Genomic DNA, 13,744 nt, shown 5'->3' on the forward strand with positions numbered 1-13,744 from the left:
CTGAGGGTTGTCGTCTACCTCAAGCCCAGCTGTGAGGATGCAATGCTTGTCCAAGCATAAATTTAACAACTTAACACTCCAGATGGATCCTGTGCAATGGTGTGCAGCACAGAAAGCCACACAAGTATTTGGATTATTTACTGCTGTGATTTTTTGCCTGTGCTATAAATGTGGTATTGAGGTTATGGCTTATTGATCAATATGTTCAATTTAAACATGCGGAATGCATTTTGCCACTTGCTACATTGGTCTTACAGGTTAATTTTCTTAAAAATACACTTCCCCTCTGGGAATTTTTCTTTAATACTTTATATTTTATTTTATATTTAATATTTTACTTTAATACAGCAACGATTAAAAATCCCTCTGCTTTTTTTGAAGCATCAACATTGTGACTTCACTCTTTTTTTTTTTGTCACTATCCTCAACTCTGAACAGCAGTGAAGAACAAACTGACCGTTGTATTTGTATCCTACTCAGCAGTGAACATTTGCAGTGGCACTCAAGCATGGATCCAAAAGTTATTGGCATTTACGGCTTGTATAGCCTGTCACTCCGATGACCTGCTATGCATTTGCCATCATAACCGCAAACACCTTCACTTGATCTTTTTTCTTGCCACTACTGTACACCTCACAAAAAGGTCAGAGGTCACACATTCACCAAATTGCTGTCCCAACAATCTGACAATCATGACAGTCATGTAACTAAAAATTGGTAATATTCTCTACAGCCGGGTTTATATGGAGACTTCTTTTCAATCTGATTGCAATCATTCCAAATGATGATTTCTGGTCACCTGTTTACCGTTTTTATGTCAAGTATTGCCAAACTGTTACCATTTCCACGTCATCTTGATGATTTGGACATAATTTTTCTATCAACAAGCGGCAATTTTAACCCGTATTTGGCGGGTTGGTGGGTGTTACTTTAGAACCCTGGGCCTACCTAGGAAATAAAACTTAAGTGTTGATCGTCTATCTCAGATTCCTTCTCATATCCAGCCCAAATGGTTTCACTCGAAAGCAAAAATAAAGTAATTGGCCCCACACTTTTTATTGACTTCAAATCTCATCAAACCCTAAAGGTATTCAAACAGAAATCAACCATGGTTAAGGAGACATACAGTATTTTCTCTATGCCCTTGCTGTAACTCGTGTTCATGTTGTTTAACAGATATGATCTTCTGCCACTGTTGTACGATTGTTGAAGAGTCAGAAGACCAATACCCCAGAGGAGCTGTGTCAAGGCTTTCCGTATAAAGTCAATAGTAATTACTGACATGGCTTATCTTCAGGCTGTGTCTTTCTTCCTCACAGGAATAAATGTTTGCTGCGCCGCTGCCAATTAATAGAAGAAGATGGTCACATCAGTTATCAAATTGTACCTTATGAGCACCAAACCTGTTTTTTTTTCCATGTGTGGAAAAAAAGCAGGTTTGGTGCTTACACATTACACATTATTTTCGAATGACTGCAGTCACACGAATGGAAATCAGCGATGTACGGCATACATCTTTGAAAAGATGTTTCCACCTGTACAAATTATGCCAAAAGGGTACAACTTGACAGGTATGTGTAAGAAACAAGAAATTCTTGCTTCGAGCTGTAAGACTTAGTTTATATTTGGAGCAAGACTGAGTCAGCCATTTTATCACAGTGTTTTTTGTAAAAAGAAAATTCTACATGGAATTCCCTGCATGACATCAAGGCAACTCAGCACCTTTCACTGCAGTAGAGCTGTGTATATATAATTAAAGAAACACTGTTTTGATTGCCTTTAACTCCGCTGTGGCCAGTATTAATCCCAGGGATCAATGTTTTCAACCCAATATGTGCACAGCACAGCAATCCATGTGTCAGCTTGCCCACCAGATCAGTCTATTGGGGAAGCAACCATCAATATTCTTTTCTACCCACCAACATAATACTGACATTTCTACTGGCAAATGTAATGATTGCTAGTACTCAACATGTTGACACTGCCAGGTACATTTCCAAATACAGTAGAGCCTGTGTCTGTTACCTTACCATTAAGTAAGAATTAGGCCTCATTAAAGTTGGTCACACCTGTAAGAAAATGAGAATGTGTGATTACGCACTACAAATTCTGTTCCTCTGTTCTAATAGCAGTAATCATTTTGTTAAGAAAAATAGAAAGGCTTTCGGTAGACCTCTGCCCAGGTGAAAATATCGTGCTATGCAATTCACCATGAATGATACCTGGCAAAGAACAGTTCCAAAAAAGCCTTTTTTAATTCACATCGTTACATGGTGAAAAGACAAAGCCTATTAAAGGGGAAGTCAGCCCAGCTATTTTTTTCAAGAATATGTTTTATGCAGGCCTACGAGTTAGCATTTTGATAAAGATTGCGTTTGTGGAATAATAGTTGATCCATCTGTTTTTAGCCTTCTCTGGGGGCAGCCATTTTGTAACTTCCGTCCAATGAAAATGATATCACAGTTGCTCACGGCTCAGTAATGAACGATCAATCACAGCTCACCTGTTTTCTGAAGCTGAGCCATGATTGGTCGCTAAAACTGGGTGGATTTTGCTGCTTATCTCATATCCACAAACGCAATATCTCTCAAAATGCCTTGTTTTGAAATTCAAACTGAATGTTTGAATGCACACATACGGAAGCATTAATCACAACCTCATATTATTTTCATTGGATTTTGCTGTCATATGGTTGGAGACTTGTTAGAGTAGAAGGAAAACAATGGGCTCCAGAATTAAAGAGAACTGTGTTGAGGCAAAGTATGGCCTAATTTGGGATAGGTAGTGAGAGCTGGTTGAAAGGTAGCATTATTTCCCTTGCGCTAACAAAGGCCGACCAAGGCTGAAACGCGTAGGCATTTTTGTCCAAATGGACATGTTAAAATAAAGGCCTTTAACTCAGGATCACTTGGAGTGTGTAGATGTGTGTAGATAGACAGGTAGATTAGATATATATGTGATAGATATGTCTATGCAGCATCCTCGTCATTTGCCCCTCAGGCCATGAGGTGTTCCGATAGTTTTTACGTGAGTATTTGCTATGGACCCCAAGAAAGTGATGGAGAAACGAGGAAAAGAAGAAAATAGGGTTGTTGTTTTTTTGTTCATACAAAGAAAGCAAGAGATAATAGAAAAGTAAGGAAAAGGGATTTGTTTGGTTGATCTCGCCAAAGAATATGAACGTAATGTATCGACAGTAGCCACGTTATTAAATCAGTTCTTTACAAAACGCCTGGCAAAAAACACTTCTGAGAGAGAACATGAGGAGAGCTATTCAAAGGTAAATGCCCATCATTTTTATTCTTTATTCTATTATTTGTTTTTTTAACATTATGCACAACTCTCATCTATTGTGCAATAATCTAATTGTAACTAAATTGTTTTGATGCATTTTTATGCTTTATAAAACATTTATGTCTGAATTTTGTGGTGTTTGGAACGGATTAGGTCATTTACATGGAAAACACGTCTCTACTTACAAAGTGTTCTAGATAAGAAATTTCTTACAGAATACACACACACACACACACATTCGAAGGTGGGCATTCCGTTAGACTGATGAAATGTCCATTAGTCCTTTACTGGCCCCACATGGGCCCGGCCTGTGTCGGTGACAGCCAATTGGTGTCTAGAACATAATTTCCAGACTGATTTAAAGCATGGGAATATACGATCAGCTGATTTTATCCAGTTCTCTCTGGCAGCAGTAACCAATTATTTGTTTGCCCCATAGACCACTTTCAAGTAAATATGTGTATTTTGATGACCGTCACAACCACTGCGCAATGAGACTGTGATGCCCACGAAGCCCGCCGCCTCATCGGCGGGCCCTCAGCGCATCGCCGCAGTCGCCACCCCACAAGTAGCACACTTACACGACTGGGCTCAACTGAATTGAGAAAGGAATGAATCAGTTCATAATATGATTCTATGTGTTCACTCAAAAGGTTCAGTCATTTAACACAAGTCGTTCGCAGATGACACAACACTACTTCAGTCACATCTAGCCCCATCGTGAGAACCAGCAAGAAAAATGGATAATACAAAAATACTGTTGAACCAGCAATAACTGTAATAACGCCTACAAATCCCGACCCCCGACCCCACCCCCCGGCTCCCATTATATAGTGGGACCTCGAAGCGTGAAACGCGAAATAGCAGGGGATTACTGTAAACACAAAAACAGATTGTATGTTCTTCTATAACTTTCAATTTGAAATGCTCACGCAAGTGTCTTGTCAGTTCCTCTTTCATGAGCACTGTCGTTTCAAACACAATGGTAATTTGATGCTGCTCGTCTAGACATGGGGTGACTCACACATTTTTGTATTCAAGTTGATGCAGCACTTATGGAAATTATTTTAGAAATGAGGCTTCCAGACAAGTGTTATGATTTGGAAATGGATGACAAAAGCCTCTATTTTTCAAGATCAGACCTCATAACCGAATAAGGTGGCACCTCTTTAGGTGATTTCATACTGCCCATAATTGGGCAAGAACATTAAAAGGAATGGGAGTTTTTTCCTTAGTAGGACATGTGTTGTAGCTTTTCTGCTCTGATTGAAGTGGGTCTAAGAAACAATAATGACAAACAATGAAATGGCATATTTGCAACGCTTTATTTTTCCAAGTTTTTAAACGGAATGGAATATTTATTCTTATCGTGAAGTTCATTAACATTTAAATTTTAATCTTTTTATGCACTACGCAGTGACATTATGATGGTTGTAAACAACATAACATTGTTGATTGTGCTAGTAGTATAATATTTATCTTTGGTAAGCTTTTTAAAATCTTATAAATACTTATTTTCGTCAGTATCATCTGTTCCACAATGCTTATTAAGGAATTACAGTAATCAGTCTGTTTAAGTTTACCACCTAATATATAAATTTATGTAGCTTTGTGGTAAATTTGGGGTACAGTAAAATTTCAGTATCTATTGGGTTACTTAAAATCCACTTATGCTACAAGTGTGTGTAGTACTATTTAATATACAGGGAGTCCCCATTTTACGAACGAGTTCTGTTCCTACACTGGCGATGTAACACAAATTTCTGCGTATGTCTGATTTCACCGTTAAAGTCAACATTTATGTCAAAATACTTTGTGTAAAAAAACGATAATACATTAAAAATAAAAAACATAAGATGCTGCACGTTAGCATTACTGTTGAGAAGTGGATGGAGAAGGAGGAGAGGCGAAAAAGGCAAAGATACTGCCAGCGTGCAAACAGACACGATCGAGACACTATGCGCATGCTCATTGCTCAACCGCAAGAAATGCTGGTCTTTGTAGTACAGGAAGTGCTTGTATGCGGAAGTGCATTGTTTGCACAATCTTAATGATTTACTCAACAATTATGATTAAAAACACGAGCTTCACTATCTAATTTTAAATGTTTACTTCATTATAAAATGAAACTAAATAGACAATTCTGTGATTATCTGGTGACAAGTCCAAGGTGTTCTTCTCCTCTCACCTTAAGTCAGCTGGGATAAGCTCCAGCTCACCATAGCTCGAATGACAACATGCTAAAAAATGCCTGCCTTGTGCCTTCATAGTAAAACAGTTATAACAAAGCTATTGGCTATAATGCTGCTGGACAGGTAAGACTTAGGGCATGATTTACCGTGATCCCAAATAGTGGTCTTTTCACTTTTCAGAGATTGCATGTTCTAGGTTTTCGTGTTGTGCTTGATCTACTAAGACAGCAATCTTTCACTAAGATCCCAAAGAGTGGATGCTAAATTGTGTGTGCTGTGGGTAGGGTTGCCAACAGTCCCTTGAAAAACAGAATCATCCCGTATTGAGTTGTAAAGGGACGCACTTTGTCTCATAATATCGTCAGAGTAAATAATAATCTGTAAAATGTCGATGGAATTAATGAACAACAATTCTTTTTATATGACAATTTACGAAACGGTCCTAGGCCCTCCCGTTCTCTATATGGGAGCTCTTTGCAAATATACTCAACAGACACACCACCTCTACAAAGGCTAACTTAAAAATAAATAAAAATAAATATATATATATGTATTCAGTCGCTAATTTAGGACGCTAACAAACCGCTAGTTAATTACGCTGTCATTGTATGATACGGCACAAGTCTCCGGCGTTAGTGGCTAGCAGCTGTTATCATTAGCAACAAGTGCCTGGCTGGTAGTTCAACAGCTGTTCCTTAATTGGCTTACTTTAGGAGTTAGGGTTTTTTTATGAGCAAAAGTGTTTTATAAAATAAATGAAGATCTTTTTTTTATTTTTTATTTTTTTTGCTGATCCGAAACACAATCTGATCCATGACTCAAAATCCGTGACCGATCTGAACCGAACTGATCCTGGTAATCATGTGAGTAACCCATGAAAATAATTACGTTAATAATTGTGCAATGAATGTCGGCATTGTGTCGACAAACAACATATAATAATCTTGGGGTGGAATAAACAAGTACAATTGATTGACAAGTGCGTTAAAGAGATTGATTATACATAAAAGTAATACATTGATCAATAATAGATAAAGAATACACACACAGCCCTGCCGATGAGGTGTCCCTTATTTATTTTTCAGGGAGTTGACAACAATAGCTGTGGGCTACATCTGTAAAAGTGGCGGGGGACTGCCATATTTCTAAGAGGTTTTCGCACTTCAGGTAGGCCTGGTCAATCTGGTGGTTTTCACATTGGAAGATTTGGGAGAGCACCACAAGCGCAAAAAAGTTAGCAGCTATTGAATTGGAAGTGTTTGACAAAGAGGCAAAAGAACATATTACTCAATTACAGAAAATAAATTGATTGTTGCGATCATTTGGGGAGAGCAACCGTATAAAGGCATTGTTCTATTGAATTTCACCCATTCGAAATGTGTCGCAATTGGCTGTACTGCGTAGTCTGCATAATATTGCATTTAAAATATGGGACACCGTATTTGGAAATCTGCTCTGGGAGAGGGCAGCACCAATTTTCACTGTATGCTCAAATAACCCAGATGCACAGAAATGCAAAATTGAAAGGGGTTTTGTCAAAGGTAACATGACTCATTGTGACTGGCTCCATGTCAGTTCTTAGATCATAAACAATTTTCATGGCATTTTGCAATACTTTTGGTTTCTGTTTGATTTCGGGTTTCAGAAATGTTGACACAAGGTCTCCCCGCTGCCTCTCATTTTGTGTGTGCTACGCTAACGCCGTTTTGCATGCTGGTTTGCACCTGTCATAGACGCAGCAGTTAATTTTAATTTATTTTTATATTTTAATTAAATCAAAAACAAAATCATTCACATGTCACAATTTCACAAGGTTTGTTAAATCACACCACTTAGTGAATGCTAAATTAATTAGTGCCAAATGAATCTATTTGCACATACACGTGCAAATTTAACTGTGGCAATTTTGCGCATTTGGCAGCTTTCACATCTGTTTGTGCGAGCAATTAAGTCTTTGCACCTACACTTTGACTAAATCAGGCCCTTATTGTGCTTTCGCACCTGGAGTTTGCTTTCTCTGCTTCAAATCTGCTCATGGGTTTGGAAACAAAATCCCTATCACCTTGTTTGGTTCGTGTTCACATAGTAAACCATAACAAAATGAGTCACAGCAAGATATGTGATGTCACAATTTTCTTTTATTGGTCACAAGAACATAAACAGGAGGAAGTTTGCTGGACAGGCAAGCAGTAATAAGCAAATAAACAGAAACACCAAACTGGTTTTGACGGATCACAATTTACAATTTACGTACATAGGCGGGTACTATTTTTTACTATTTTTTCCGGTGGAAGGGTACCCCGGCTGTAGGCGGAAGGCGATAAACGGACCGTAAATATTTTTGTAAAATGCCCTGCTCCGATATGTACAGTCTAAAAGGCTATGATGTACCAGCACATAGAAAAGTGCCCTTTAAAAGTAAGATACAAGCACATTGTCTTCGCTCACACGATGGTTTGTGTGGGTGTTCACTTCAAACATGGTAAACCAAAGATGTGGCAGTTGAGCCAAGTGTCTAATGTGACATGCCATCTGTAATTATGCCATCATACTGATATTCGAGCATGGAGGGAGCATATTAGTAACACCACAGTGTATCCAGTCAGCTGCCGATGCTATCGCTAATGTTGTAACTATTACCGCCCACATGCTACATAAGAGACTACAAAAAAGGAGATGGCTATATGGAGCCATTTAGAGCCAAAGTTATGCTCCTATGCTGGTTGCAGCGGACTGTGATCGGATGGGTATCAGATCACAACAGTTTATTTGGTCCACATCATGGTCCGTTATTAGTATTGACATCTGACCAACTGAATCCGCATCAAATGGGGAACCATAACAGTGTTTGATTAAAATGAACCAACAAAAACATTTTCCATCACAAGTGCATGCAGTAGCTATGGAAAACTATTATAGCAATACAAATAAAAAGCTCAATGTGTCTAAATTGTAATTTGGAAAAGTGGGGAAACATGGTGATATGACAATGATTCCACAAATACATCTTACCTTTAACTGTAAAAGCTTTTATTTAACTGCAGAGGTGACATCGATGTGTATATATTTGTTTCTTTTGAGGCCATAGCAGAGCCAGCGGGTGGGTCCCAGTGACCCAGTCCCCACAGAGTGCACTTGTCTGGCCTCTTACTCCTGTCCTTTGAAATAGTGAGAAGGGTAATGGGCTCCTCAAGGCCTCCTCAGTCATCCTGACTGTGCTGCTAGCATCAAAGCAGTCTCAGCTTAAAACAATTAGCCCCGCTTATCAACTTTCCATCCCACCTTGCGAGGAGAAAAAAAATATGAGTACACAGAGTAGACCAAATAAGCAGAAGAAATTACAGACAGTTGCATGAGCCTCTTCTCTTTTAATTTTCTACTTTTTGGGGGGGATTTATGGTAAAAAGTCAGAATTAAATTATTCCAAATTATATATGATATGATATGATATGATATGATATGATATGATATGATATGATATGATATGATATGATATGGGGGGGTGCTAGTGTTAGTGTGTCAAAGTTGTTTTGATATGATATGATATGATATGATATGATATGATATGATATGATATGATATGATATGATATGGGGGGGTGCTAGTGATAGTGTGTCAAAGTTGGTAGTCAGAAACGCTAACGGAAGTTTAAAATGATAGTCGGATCGGCCTATATTAATTACTATTTGGTCCGCCAAAATGGCGGCTAAACGGATGGCTCAAGTGTACCCAGGATGTTGACGGAAGGCGATAAATGGACTACATTTTTTTTGTAAAATGCTCAGCTTTGACAACTTGAATATTATATTTTAGGGTTTCACCACCTAGATTGTGTATCTGTCTCAGGGTGCAGAAATGACAGACTCAAGTAGATGGGAGAATCTGTGCAGACAGAAATGTGGGTAATTGTGCTTCTTTTACTTCTTCCTCAGGTGAAAATATGGTTCTATCTAAAGCATATGACAGCATTCCTCAAGCTCATAATCAAACTCACCGTTGTCAGCAGAAAAGTGGTATATATATGGCTCTAAATCACGCCCTCTACACGTCATATAGTCTTTAATTAAGAGTTGATCACTCTTTCCTGCCATCCCTGCATTAGTGTGTTTAATTTCCTGCTGTCATATAGCCTTCCCTTCTGGATATATTATTCATCATGCCTACGCAGAGCCTTCTGTGTTGCCAGGGGCAGCAGGATGACTGCTGTTTTTTGAATCGTTAGCTTGACAATAAAGGAAAGCTTTTAAAACCACAATTCCTTTCGATGTGCCGCTCAGGTCCAAATGTCAACATTTACAGTCGATAACAGTGCTGTCGATTCAGCAACCTCAGTGGATGAGGGATGAAGCCCTAAATGTCTGTCGCTGTCTGTTTAATAGCAACTCTGGTGTTTTCCTCGAGCAAAATACATTAGTGACAAATTTGAGCGACGAGAGTTGGGAGTTTTAAAATATTAGGTGTCTTCTAGTTAGTGTATAGTAGTGTGTAGTGATTAGCTATAACAGATCGGTCAATATTTTGCATATTTTGTTCATTTCTTCATCGACCATAATGTATTGCCGATCCAAGCCGCGAATTATAATATTACAGTCACAGTGTTGTTGCACATATTCATTTACCCGTGGCCAGTTACCACAGATTTGGCTGCCACATTTTTGGCACAACCTGTAACATGTAACTGTTATATTAACTTGAGTTTTTGTTGTGCTTAGTTGCTGCTCTGCTACGTATGGTCCTCGTGTGCGTCTGCTACGTCGATACCCGTGCTGCTTTCCTTTCTACTACAAATTGCAAATACAGTGCCTCAAATGACTGAAGTAATAAATGTATCAACATTTAAGTTTTCAGAATCGATCTTATTGGTAGCTCGGAACAGTGTCAATAGCTCGGAACAGTGTCGATCTCCACGTCACTCCAGCAGGCGTAATGGCCAACTCGTCACAGCACACTTGTTGCTCTTTTTGTTGTCTTTGTGTGTATTTCTCTATGTTGGGCAAAGCCTATATACAGTCATCAGAATGTTCAGAGTTTAGCATTACACTGCCAAATGACTACTACGGGAAGTGAATCAAAGCTGCAGTGCCAGCCTAAGAGCACAGCGATTTATTTATTATTTATTCCCCCTCCCTCACGCACATTTTAGAGAGCATAATGCCATTAATTCCATTGCACACAATTATACTGTTTTAAAGTTATGTAAATTGTTTTTATGAAATAGAAAATATACATATGCAACAGTTAAGTCCCATGTCCGCCTTTAATATAAATAATAAACAACATCAATGTCCACCTTCACTTGATACTGCCATGCAGCTGGGGCTCGTAAATCAACAGGTTCTTCAAAGAAATAATTTTGAAACATTCCAATTGAAATTTTTACAGTAGTTGTAATTTTATGTATTTCATGTTTTGAAAGCAGCTCCATTGTTACTAAAAATCAAGCTCTGCTCAGTTGTGAATGAATAAATGTTTCATAGGCTACGTTCACACTTCTGCTTAATTTCGAATTTTTTTTGTCTATATATGTTGGATCTCCGGGATCTGTGCCTTGAGACCCTCCCTGTGTATGTGTGTGCGTGTCTTTTGTCAGGAGCAAGGAGACGAGTGGTGCTGGGGCCAGTTGAAACCAATCTCCATCAGTGTGGTATTTAAGATGGTCCCTGACTCCACCTCGTCGCCAGATCAACTCACTCATTCACGAGTTTGTGCATCCAGCCATTTTTCTAGTTGCTACCAAGTGTTTTTTTTGCAAATCCTGACTCTGCCTTGTTCCCTGCTTACTTCATTTGGTTTTTGCCCTGGTCCTTGCCTGCCAGACCTGTACCCTGCCGACAACTGGATTCCATTCCATTCCCTGACCTGGGCCTGCCGACTTTTGGACCACTGCTCCCTGCTACCCCTTTATTCAATAAAACTATCGCCTTTTCTGCCAGCCTGTCGCCCTCTCTGCAATTGGGCCCTCCACACACCCAGCGCCCGAACAGCATGCCACATGTACCTCATAATCATTATTTCATGCAGTGTGAACAGTACAATATCGTTTTTTTTTTGTCAATTCCGACCTGGGTCCCTTTCGTACGTTGATACAAATCGGATATGTCTGCAGTATGAACGCTCATCTGCACAGGTCTGACCTATAAGTCATCAAAAGCCCAATATTTCCTTCGTGCGGTTAAGTTGTGTAAGTAACAGTTGTTGTCTTAACATTTGATTTTGATTAAATCCCACTTGAAACATAAAGGTGACCTGTGAAGGAGTACATAAAAAGATCAGATTTAACAAAAAAAGGGGACTTATCCGTAGTTAAATGATAATCTGTTTCCCCCCCCCCCCCTTTACCTTTCTTGGGGCTTGGCAAAGCTTGTTAAACATGGTAAAAAAAATGTGAGTATGCTTTTGTTGATACTCCGTAAGCGATACACAAGTATTTGCAGTCAATAAACAAGTTATTTAAATAGATATATTGCTTCATCTTGTGATCGGATCAGTGATCGGTTCATTTAAGCTCGCTGAATGGTGAAAGACCCCAAAAATCCTGATCATGGAAAGTCTAGTGTAAAGTGACCTTCATGTCCAAAAATATTCTCTTTTGTGCTTAGTGGAGCACTCCAAAAAGCACAAACCCATTCACTGCTGCTGTGGGTCGGTGATGCACATGGATTTGAGCTTTTCCATTTTCTATTTCAACAACATAGCAGACTGCATTGCTTGTTTGTTCAGAAAGCCAATAAAGTGTGGCAACTGGCCACCGACTACTGTGACAGGCCCAGAATGAAAAACACTCAAGAGCATGACACATAGAGTTGCTGCCACCCATCAAAAGGTTGTCTTATCGGTGCGACGAGGGCACTTGAGTGAAATGAGTAGAGAGACGCTCTGATATGAGTAGAGGGAAAAGTGTTGCTTCGGCTCTGATTCGTTGGCAGAATAGCGAGGAACCGAGACCAAAGAGGAAGCATGTGAGTTAAACATGCCTGCACAATTTTACAGTTGAAGTGCATTTGTCACTATAGATGCTGGTGCTTGCTGCCTTGTTCCAAACCATCTTGTTTAATTTGCACTTGAAGCAGCCACCGAATGTGACAGAATGCGGGCTCTGGTATTATGTACTTTTTTTCAATCCTTTTTCCCCTTTTTTTTTTTTGCTTCTGCCGTGACATTTGTTGAGCTATCAATAGAACATGACTTGGCATCAAAATTGTATTGGATTGTATATTTTACTGTGGGAGCTTTGTAGCTGGAAAAATAGCACAATTACAATAAGGACAATCTAAATGCAGAGAGAATGGGAGATAAGTTAGATTGTTAGTACAACAGAACATAATGAGGGAGCGTAAACTCGCTTTTTTAAAAAAGCAGTTATTTTTTATTTGACACATTTCTTTTTCAAAGCTGAGTGATCAGCGCCATTATTCCCATGTCATTCATAAATATTGTCATTGTTTCATATTTAACATGTGGTCTGAAATGTTTTATAATGCAATAAAAGTCAGGGGCTAATCTTGGATGATTTATTGCAGTCTGCATCAGTTCAAGTTACTTTGAATTGCAAATGTCATTTTGACTTCAGCCTGTGAAAATGATTGCATACACAGACATGTGTAATGACCCTACAGTTAACCATCACTATTAATTGCACTTGGTGGTGGCCTAAGGCACTGTGATGGACCGGCAGCAAAACATAAATGGAACAAAAAGATGAATCGAATGAATAAAGATTTTCATGGAACACATGGGTGAGTGAAAATGATCAGGCATGTTGCCACTGGCTTTGCATTTAAATTTGGATGACAGCAGTATAATTAGAAGCTGATGTCAGGCCTTGATGAAGGCATCCAGTCACATTCACGTTCAAAGCATGTAGATTTTGTTACATGCAGAACAAAACCAGGCAGGCATAACAGACAGACATGATTCTGAAATGCATTAAAATACTGTTGTTTTTTTTTTCTTTAATTCATGTAGAAAAATATTGGACAGAGCAGCAAAGGCAGAGATGTGTGTTGTTTTCCCTCGTCACAAAAGGTTGCATTAGCAGTTTTCTCTATGCCATCTCTGTTATCCAACTCTGGTGCCATCACAAATGAAAGTCAAAGTTTGGATAATCACTGTGCAGAAGTCTAATGAGCAGAGCTGGGCACTTGACCCTTTTTTGCCGCGACCCTCCACCCTTGATCTGGGTAGCCTTCCGGCCTCGACCCCCCGCCCTTATTCATAAAGATTATCGCCCCCCCCCCCCCCCCGCCCCGTTCCGTCCC

At 39.2% G+C, this 13,744-nt stretch overlaps 1 long non-coding RNA gene across 1 annotated transcript; it reads left to right on the plus strand.

Moving 5' to 3' along the window:
- The first annotated feature begins 5,322 nt into the window (after positions 1–5,322).
- On the plus strand, positions 5,323–11,945 carry LOC147148402 (uncharacterized). Its single transcript, XR_015086519.1, has 4 exons — positions 5,323–5,609; positions 6,572–6,653; positions 11,077–11,187; positions 11,303–11,945. It is a non-coding gene; the product is annotated as an uncharacterized LOC147148402 (long non-coding RNA).
- Positions 11,946–13,744: the final 1,799 nt, after the last annotated feature.

Source organism: Filicampus tigris, chromosome 4 (assembly GCF_054856515.1).
Source record: "Filicampus tigris isolate MCC_2025a chromosome 4, RoL_Ftig_1.0, whole genome shotgun sequence".
NCBI lineage: Eukaryota > Metazoa > Chordata > Actinopteri > Syngnathiformes > Syngnathidae > Filicampus > Filicampus tigris.